General features: G+C 51.3%; 1 long non-coding RNA gene across 1 annotated transcript; it reads right to left on the reverse strand.

Annotated features, from left to right (window-relative positions):
• Positions 1-5,230: 5,230 nt before the first annotated feature.
• Positions 5,231-8,450, reverse strand: LOC121492131. Its single transcript, XR_005988114.1, has 3 exons — positions 8,273-8,450; positions 6,780-6,895; positions 5,231-5,680 (listed from the first exon to the last, which is right to left on the reverse strand). It is a non-coding gene; the product is annotated as an uncharacterized LOC121492131 (long non-coding RNA).
• Positions 8,451-9,196: the final 746 nt, after the last annotated feature.

Here is a 9,196-nt window from a genome sequence, read left to right on the forward strand (position 1 = left end):
AGACGCAGGGAGAGAGAGAGAGAGGCAGAGACACAGGCAGAGGGAGCAGCAGGCTCCTCACATGGAGCCCGATGAGGGACTCGATCCCAGGACCCCAGGATCAGGCCCTGGGCCAAAGGCAGGTGCTAAACCGCTGAGCCACCCAGGGATCCCTAAATTGTGACATTCTAAAATGTGTCCCATCACTCTCCTAACTCTAGGGGAATCTAAGTACCAGAGTGATGATTATTTTAAATGGGCTGTCATCCATTTAAAAAAATAATCTCATTTGAAATTTTACATCCTCTTCTTTTCTACCTGAATTTTCATTTCTACCTTTTGTATTTTCATTCCCCTACCCCACAAAAATAAATTCTATTGTGACAGGAAAAAAAATCAAATCAAATCAAATTGAGGCGCCCTGGTGGCTCAGTAGGTTAAGTGTCTGCCTTCGGCTCACGTCATCATCCTGGGGTCCTGGGATTGAGCCCCACGCCTGGTTCCCTGCTCCACAGGGAGTCTGCTTCTCCCTCTCTCGCTGCTGTTCCTCCTGCTTGTGCTTACTCGTTCTCTTAAATAAATAAAATATTTAATAATAATAATAAAGTAAAATCAGAAGAAAACAAAAAAATACAATAGTAATAAATATAGGATAATGAATCCAGTCTGGAGTGTATTCTTCTTTATATGACTGCAGTCCTAAAATGCAATTTTTAATTTTATTTATTTATTAATAATGATTTTATTTATTCATGAGAGACAGAGAGAGAGAGGCAGAGATACAGGCAGAGGGAGAAGCAGGCTCCATGCAGGAGGTGCCAAGGAATCCCCTATTTATTTTTTTTAACAGAGGAAAGAGTCCTCAAAGACAAAGATGCCATGGGCTCATGCAAATCAGAATGCATCCTTGCTGGTAAGCTGGGATCTAGGATGAGAAAGTGAGCAGTAAGACATGGCCAGGCCTGAGAAATGGCCCCTGGGCTTGCAGGTAGAGGTGGCTAATGCTGCACTTCTCCGGAGCTGTCTGAGCTGTGGGCCTTGCAATTGTCTTCTACTGGCAAACCCTCAGTCAAGACCTGCCATTCACCAGGGCTCCGATGGGGTTCTTTGTAGAGATAAAGGAGTGGACCCTCAGAGGAGAGATGGAGGAGGTGTCTGAAGCAGGCAGGGAGAAGAAGGGGTGGCTTGCAGAATGATGGGCTCCCCCCCAAAAGAGGTGCCCTGGAAGGTAGGCAGGGCTGGGACCTTTGCATCTGAAAATTAAAGGATTTAATTTTCCTTTTCCTTTTTCCTAATTAAAGGGAACACAAGGGTGTTTAGGCACAATTCAAGAACTTGGGGTACTATCGAAGCACCCATTGCATTACAAATCATTGTAAATAACAGCAAAAGGAACATCTCCAGGTGAAGTGTTTCCTGTATTTTTGATTATGGGATTAGATGGAAACCCTAGAGCAGAATTACTGGGCCAAGCATAGAACTATTTTGAAGGCTTTTGGAGTCTTGGAGCACCTGGCTGGCTCAGTCAGTGGGGCATGAGACTTGATCTCGGGGTTGTGAGTTCGAGCCCCATGCTATGTATAGAGATTACTTAAAAATAAAATCTTAAAAAAAAAAAAAAGGCTTTTGGGGCACCTGAGTGGCTCAGTCAGCTAAGTGTCTGCCTTCGGCTCAGGCCATGATCCCCGGGTCCTGGGATCAGGCCCCACATTGGGTTCCCTGCTCAACAGGGAGTCTGCTTCTCCCTCCCTGTCCCTTTCCCTCTGCCTCTCCCCCCCAACCCCCCTTCTCATGCTCTCTTGTTCTCTCTCAAATAAATAAATAAATAAATAAATAAATAAATAAATAAATAAATAAATAAAATCTTAAAAAAAAGTAAAGGCTTTAAAGAAAGGTATATTTACTTGAGGGAGTGTGCTTGAGCAGAGAGTCGGAGGCTCAACCTACTGAGCCACCCAGGCACTACCACTGCCCCCTCCTCCTGGAAAAAAGGCTTTTAGAGTCTTTTGCCTAGTTGTAGGTAAAAGTATACTACTTTTCATAACTTTATTGCTCGTGTTTCAATAGTAAATATGACTTTGGCCACTGGTGCTTAGGGCAGGGGGCTGTTTGCTTCAGTTTGTTTGAGTGATGGCCAGGAGGAAGGACAGGCCCAGCATGGGGGTCAGGGTGGGGGCATGGGGGTGTGTGAAGGCGCTGAGGGGTCTGGGAAGGAAGGAAGGACATATGGACACTGGGGCTTCAGGAAGAGGCCTGTTACTTTGCACCCAGGGCAGGGAGGAGACTTATCACAGGTTGGTTGGCATGACTTTGCCCCCGGGCAGCTGCCTGGGCAGTCAGGTGCACATGTTGTGTGTGCCTGGGATGGGGAGGGGTGGAGTGGGGTGGTGGGGAGAGGTGGCAGGAATGGGTGAGAAGGCTGGCCTTGGTGTTGAAGGTGAGGGAGGCTCTCTCTTGCTGGCCCTCTGGATTGCTTGCTCTCTCTCTCACTCCTGGCAGGTGCCTGCAGCAGCCCCTTCCTGCCTGGAGCTCACCTCAGTGCTCTGCAGGGGGGAGAAACATGATTTCCTGAAAAGCCCTCTTTGTACCCCACGTGGAGTTTGGGGTGAAGTTCCAGGAAGCCTTACGATCTGTTACAGGCAGAATTGGGTCCCTCTCCAAACTCATCTGTGGAAGCCCCAACCCGCAGTATGTGACCAGATTTGGAGATGAGCCTTTACAGAGGTGGTGCTCCTAGGACGGCCCTCAATCCAGTGTAACTGGTGTCCTAGAAGAAAGACGCCCCGGCGCTTGCACAGAAGAAAGACAAGGGAGGACACACTAAGAAGGCTGGTGGGAAGCCAAGGAGAGGCCTCAGAAGAAACCAAACTGGGGTGCCTGGGGGGCTCAGTGGTTGAGCATCTGCCTTCGGCTCAGGGTGTGATCCCAGGGTCCTAAGATCGAGTCCCGCATCAGACTCCCTGCATGGAGCCTGCTTCTCCCTCTGCCTGTGTCTCTGCCTCTCTCTGTGTCTCTCATGAATAAATTAATACAATCTTAAAAAAAAAGAAAAAAAGAAAAAAAAAGAAATGAAACCTGCTAACATTTAGATCTCTGGCCCCTCAGAACTGTGAGAAAGTAAATTTTTGATGATTTAAGGCCCCCGGTCTGTGGCGCTGGGTCATGGTGTTGCCAGCACCCTGACACAGGCTAGACTCAAGGCCGGAAGGGGCCCCAAAGGGGCAGACTCGGTCAACTTCTCCTTCCTCTCCTCTTCTCTCTCTATTTTGAAAAAAGGCGTGCTAAACAGCTGACACAAACAGCACACTGCAGGCCGGGGTGCCTTCCCCTCCAATCACACCTTGTCAGTAATTTGCTGCTTTTGTGTCTCTCTCCTTTTCTCTATTATTATCTTTCCAGAATCATCTGAGGGTGCGTTGTGGACATCGTGACACTTCACCTGTAGGAGCAAGGACGCATGTCCGCATTGTCATTATCAGAGTACAGATGTGATGCAGGTTCCTTACTGACCTTTGCTGTCAGTCCACATTCACCCTTTCCCAGGGATCCCCCAGAAACTGTCCCTTGGAGGACCCCCAGACTCCAGTCAGGGTGCATGCCCTCCATTTTGCTGCCATGTTTTTTTTTAGGTCTCTCATGGCATTGACTCTTGAAGAATTGTTCGGAAGACACAGATCAGTTGCCTTGAAAATATCCCATGTTTGGATTTATTTTCTTTCCTCCCGATTAGATTCTGGTTAAACATTCTTGGCCAGAATCCAATGTGGTCCTGTGACATCTCCTTGTCAGAGAGAACCAAGGAAACTGAAACCCAGCCAGCTGAGGCCAGAGTTCATTTATTTATTTATTTATTTAATAGATTTTATTTATTTATTTGACAGAGAGTGAGCACAAGCAGAGGGAGGAGAAGCAGGCTCCCCGCTGAGCTGGGGGCTCCATCCCAAAGGCTCGATTCCAGGGCCCTGAGATCATGACCCCAGCTGAAGCCAGAGGCTTAATGGACTGATCCACTCAGGTGCCCTTCAGTACCAGATTTTTTTTTTTTTCAACTTATTTATTCATGAGAGACAGAGAGAGGCAGGGACACAGGCAGAGGGAGAAGCAGGCTCGCTGTGGGGAGCCCGATGGGAGACTCGATCCCAGGACCCCGGGATCATGCCCTGAGCCCAGGGCATATGCTCAACCACTGAGCCACCCAGGCGCCCCCAGTACCAGGTTTTTTATTTGCCTTGACGAAGCCTGTGACTGACTGCAGAGGACAGGAAAAGCATCTTTGTGTCAAGTGAGGGGTGTTCCTTAAACAAAGGAAAACCGAATCTATTAATATAAACAAGGCTGTTCTCCCTTCTAGAGCCTGGTCGTTAAACACCCATGTAAGACGCAGCCCCAGATCTCTTCAGTAATAAGAGTCTCTGAACGTCCCTGGGCCTCGGGGTTCCTCTCTGTAAAATGGGGATCATAGTGGTACCTACCGCCTAGGCTTGTGTGCCGTGGAATCATCCGTGTCAAATACTTAGCCTTGTGCCTGGCTTGTAATTAATTGTTCAGCATAATTATTCTCATGGATGTGTTTTTATAATGATAACTATTGGCAGATACAAGCGCTGTGGCTGTATCATTCCTGGGCTTCCCCACTCCCTGGAGTGAGTGAGCGGAGAGGCAGGTAAGAGCGGCCAGGCCAGGCCATTGCTTAACTTGAGCGAGTCCCCCCAGGAGGAGGGACATGGCCTGGAGCCTGAGTGTCCCAGCTTCTCTGCAGGCTGCACAGCTCTCGGGGCACCGTGCCAGCCTTGGGTGCTGGAGTGGTGTCAGGAACGTGTACATCCCCCGCCCCCCCTCCCCCCCTCCCCCCTGGCCTGGAACCTGTCCACCTGCCTGGGTCCCTGAGTGCTGCTCCCCGCCCGCTGGGGACACACGTGTGCCCAGGCAGCCATGCTTTTCTCAGGATGTGTCGCGTGCAAAGACTCTAGTCAGCAGCACTGTCTTGTATATTTGAAAGTAGCTAAAAGAGCAGATCTTAAACATTCTTTTTTTTAAAGATTTTATTCATGAGAGAGAGAGTGAGAGTGAGCGCAGGAGCAGGGGGAAGGGCAAAGGCAGAGGGAGAAGCAGACTCTCCCCTGAGTAGGGAGCCCGATGCAGGACTCGATCCCCGGACTCTGGGATCAGGACCTGAGCTGAAGGCAGACGCTCAACCATTGAGCCACCCAAGTGCCCCTCCTTTTTTTTTTTTTTTTTTAGAGAACGAGAAATTTTACATCGTTTTTGCAAACACTGGCAATAACTGCATTAAAAACAAAATAAAAAACAAAACAAAATCACTCCAGGACTTGATACGGCTCTTGGCCTGCCAGTTTGAGATTTGAGACCTCCGGGTTTGGGGTTCCCTCATGCTCTCCGGCTGCTTCTCTGATTGGTCAGTGATTCCTGGGGGGTCGGGTGGGGCTGATCCGGGAGGGGATTTCGGAGATGGTCATTCCTGGCACGTCTCCAAGCTGCCCTGGGTCACCCAGCATTGCCAGGGGCCCAACAGGCTCCATCCCACACACACTGTGTGTGCCGATCATTCAGGGACCAGTGTCCTCTGTGCTGTTGTCATCATTCCTCCCAAGTGAGTCTTCAGGGACAGGTCACCATGGTCTATTCCTTCGGGAGATTAGTGGCCGGTCTGGGTTTCACAGAGACTGGAACCATGTTTCACCTAAAAAAGAAAAGGAAAAAAAAAATCTACTTGTTCCCTGTGTGTCTGGGAGGCCAGGGGCTGTGAGTTGCTCCCAGGTGGGTCCTCGGAGCCGAGCACAGAACAGGACAGGGTCGCAGGCAGGATGGATGCGGGATCCGGAGCCCAGCCTCCTGAGCTGGGGGAACAGGACTGAATGAAGGGAAATCAGGGAATCCAAGAGGGTGGGGGTGTCTGTTTGTCTTCACCACCAGTTGGATTTTTTTAAAAAGCAAACTTTAAAAAGGTCACTTAAAAGTAGTCAAAGTCACACAGCTCGTAGGTTGTGAAGCCCAGAAGCGGTGCTTTTTTTTTCTTTTTCTCATTGTGGTAACATACACATAATATAAAATTCACCATTTTACCAACTGTTATGTAGTTAAAAAGAAAAAAAAAAAAGCTTGCAGTTTGGTGGCGTTGAGGACATTCATATTGTTGTGCCACCAGGGCCACCATCCAGCTCCAATATTTTTTCCATCATCCCAAACTGAGACTCAGTTACACACTGAACAATATGTCAGCTAGTTTATGGCTTTATTAATGGGTCGGTGTCGGCGAAATGAGTTCCCATGGGAGGTGGTGAGTGGCCCATCACTGGAGGTGTGTGTAAGCAAAGACTGGGCTTGACTAGCCGGATGGCACCACCAGTCTATGACTGCGTTCTCGTCCTTACCAGGTTTCTGTTGGAGGACGAGACAAAAACCTTACCTGTTGCTAACTGAGGTGAGAAGTTTTGCTCTGGGTTTTTTTTTTTTTTAATGTCCCAGGGGACATGATTTGACCTGCAGTTTACCTGTGTTAAAAACACCCTGCCCAATAGTGAGGCTCCATTATCTCACACATCCCCCAACCTCGTCAGGCCAGTCTGGGTCCAGCCCCCAGACGTGGCAAGTTCATTCATGCTCCTGCCCATGCCTCACCTTCCAGAAATGTCTAACAGCCCCCTCCACCTCTGCGAGTAGCAGCAGAGTGTGCAGTGTATGGTCATCTGGGGGATAAGGTGGGTCGTCTACCCCTCAGCCTCCCCCACTCCCCTTGATGACAGACTCCCAAGTTGTTCGGGATTCAAATGAAAACATACCCAGGGAAGGTGGGCCCGGTGCCCAGGCGTGAATAAGGATTGGTCTCAGGTGTGGACTCTAAGCCACCTTGTGGTTCTTCCGTTCTTCTTTGCCAGCACAGTCATGGAGGTGAATTCTGAGATGAATGACATGGTGAGAAGGTCTGGAGTGACTTGTCTTTTTTTTTTTTTTTTTTTAAGATTGTTTTTATTTATTCGTGAGAGACACACACAGAGAGGCAGAGACACAGGCAGAGGGAGAAGCAGGCTCCCTGTGGGGAGCCTGATGTGGGACTCGATCCCGGGACCCCAGGATCATGCCCTGAGCAGAAGGCAGATGCTCAACCACTGAGCCAGGCATCCTTGGAGTGACTTGTCATGAGCTGAGTCCTGAAGGGTGAGTCTGTTAACTGAGGGCAGGGCAGTGCTAGAGGGAACAGCATGTGCAAGAGCCCTGTGGTCAGGGTGTAAACCATCTTAGGTATGAAAACCTGTGAGTGTACAGGGCAGAGATCTGGAGTGTGGCAAGTGTGGCCCCTCTGGGCCCTGGGAGGCGAGGCCAGGCCAGGAAGTGGGTCTTTAACTTGAGAGCAAGGGTGTGTGGTTGGGGTTTGACATGGGGGTGTTGTGAAACCCGGTCACATTAGGCTTTTGACATTTATTCATGGCTGCATGTGAGGAGGAGTTGGGGAGGGGACAGAGTTGATGCCACGTACACGTCTGAAGCCCTGAAGATCTCAGACCTGGAGGCTTAGGTTTGCACCCATCCCCTGCTCCTGCTTCTTCCTCAGTGATTCTGCTGGTCCTGTGCGGACTCAGATGTGAAACTTCACCCCTCTTCCATTTGCAAAATCCTACTCTTGACAAATCCTTGTGAGCAGAGGACTCACTAAAGGTCCTGAGGTCACAGAGAGGGGTGACATCAGGCCCCACGCAGAAGACGCTTTAGCGAGGCACCTGCGATAGGTCTGTTCTTTCCTTCTTTTTTTTTTTTTCTTTAAATATTTTATTTATTTATTCCTGAGACACACACAGAGAGAGGCAGAGACGCAGGCAGAGGGAGAAGCAGGCTCCCTTCGGGGAGCCCCATATGGGACTCCATCCCAGGACCTGGGGATCATGCTCTGGGCCGAAGGCAGACACTCAACTGCTGAGCCACCCAGGAGTCCCGATAGGTCTGTTCTTCCCCACCTTTTGGGGATGCCCTGTTCCCTACCTGCATCCTCCCTGCACTCTCCCCCGGTTGCCCAGGGGTCCCCCTCCCCTCCTCCCGGTGGCTCCGGAAGCACAGGATTCCCTCTCTGCCCCCTCCCCTGGTCTCCCCAGCTTACACACCTGAAGTCATCCTTCACAGACCTGGAAGTGACACAGGTTCACCCTCCCCACCCACCGCCCTGGGCCAGGTGCCATCGCAGCCTTTGTGACACCTCAGGTCCTTCTGCTAACTTGTCACTTTCACACACAACTAGGTCCAGGCTCCAGCTCACTCTCCTCTGGTTTGACCCCCCTCCTACCTGCCACTCAGTACTTGAGGACTTTGCCGGAGGGACTTGGGGGTGGGGTCCCTGCTCCTCATCACCCCACCCCGGGTCTGTCCTCCGGGTCCCTCTCTTCTTTGGTGGGCTGCAGCAGGGAGGAGGAAAGACGGAGAGGTCTCTTAGCTGGTGCCAGGGTGGTTCTTGCTGTGTGACATCTGTCTCTGCTGGGCCCTCCGAGGCTTCTGTGTGGCAGTTGTCTCTGCAGGCTCTGGGTGGGTGAGGGGCGGGGGAGGCGATGGCTGAATAGGCATCCATTCAGGATGAACAGATGGCAGGGAGGGACCAGCGACAGAGGGCAGTGGGGCTAGAATGTTCTGGTTGTTCTCCGCCTCGGGGGCTCCACCACCCTCTCCTGGCCCTGGAGCTCTGCTGCCGCATCGCATCGGGAAAAGCCCAAAGCTGTCGGCTCTTGGCCCTCAGCTGGTGGGCCAGGTGTGGAACTGCTGGTGGGAGATCAACTGGGGAGGGGTTTCTTGCTGGAAGTTGGGGGTCTGAAAGCCAAGATCTCCAAGTGCCGGGGGCACGGGGCAGCTGGGAGAGAACCAGGGGCTCCTCTGAGGCAAGGAGCCGCATTTGCAGAGTGGAGGGACCAGTGTAGAGGGCAGGGTGGTCCCGATGGGTGACGTGTGACGAAGAGTTAGGGCCAAGGTTGATGGGAGCTGTGGCGGTGGCACCCTGGTGGGGGGGCGCCGCTGCCCTCAGCTCTGGCCCGGGGAGGCAGGAGGGCGCAGCGGGCCGGTGAACAGGCCGGTGCAGTCTGTTCCCGGGGACGAGGCTGCTCATTCAGGCTGGAATGAGCACCTGCCCGGTGAGCCGCAAGGGCCAAGAGTCCGATGACGACGCGTTACAGGAAAAAAAAAAACAAACAAAAAAACCAAAAACTGAATTCCTCAGTGCACT

The sequence above is a fragment of the Vulpes lagopus genome, chromosome 5, assembly GCF_018345385.1.
Source record: "Vulpes lagopus strain Blue_001 chromosome 5, ASM1834538v1, whole genome shotgun sequence".
In the NCBI taxonomy this organism is placed as follows: Eukaryota; Metazoa; Chordata; class Mammalia; order Carnivora; family Canidae; genus Vulpes; species Vulpes lagopus.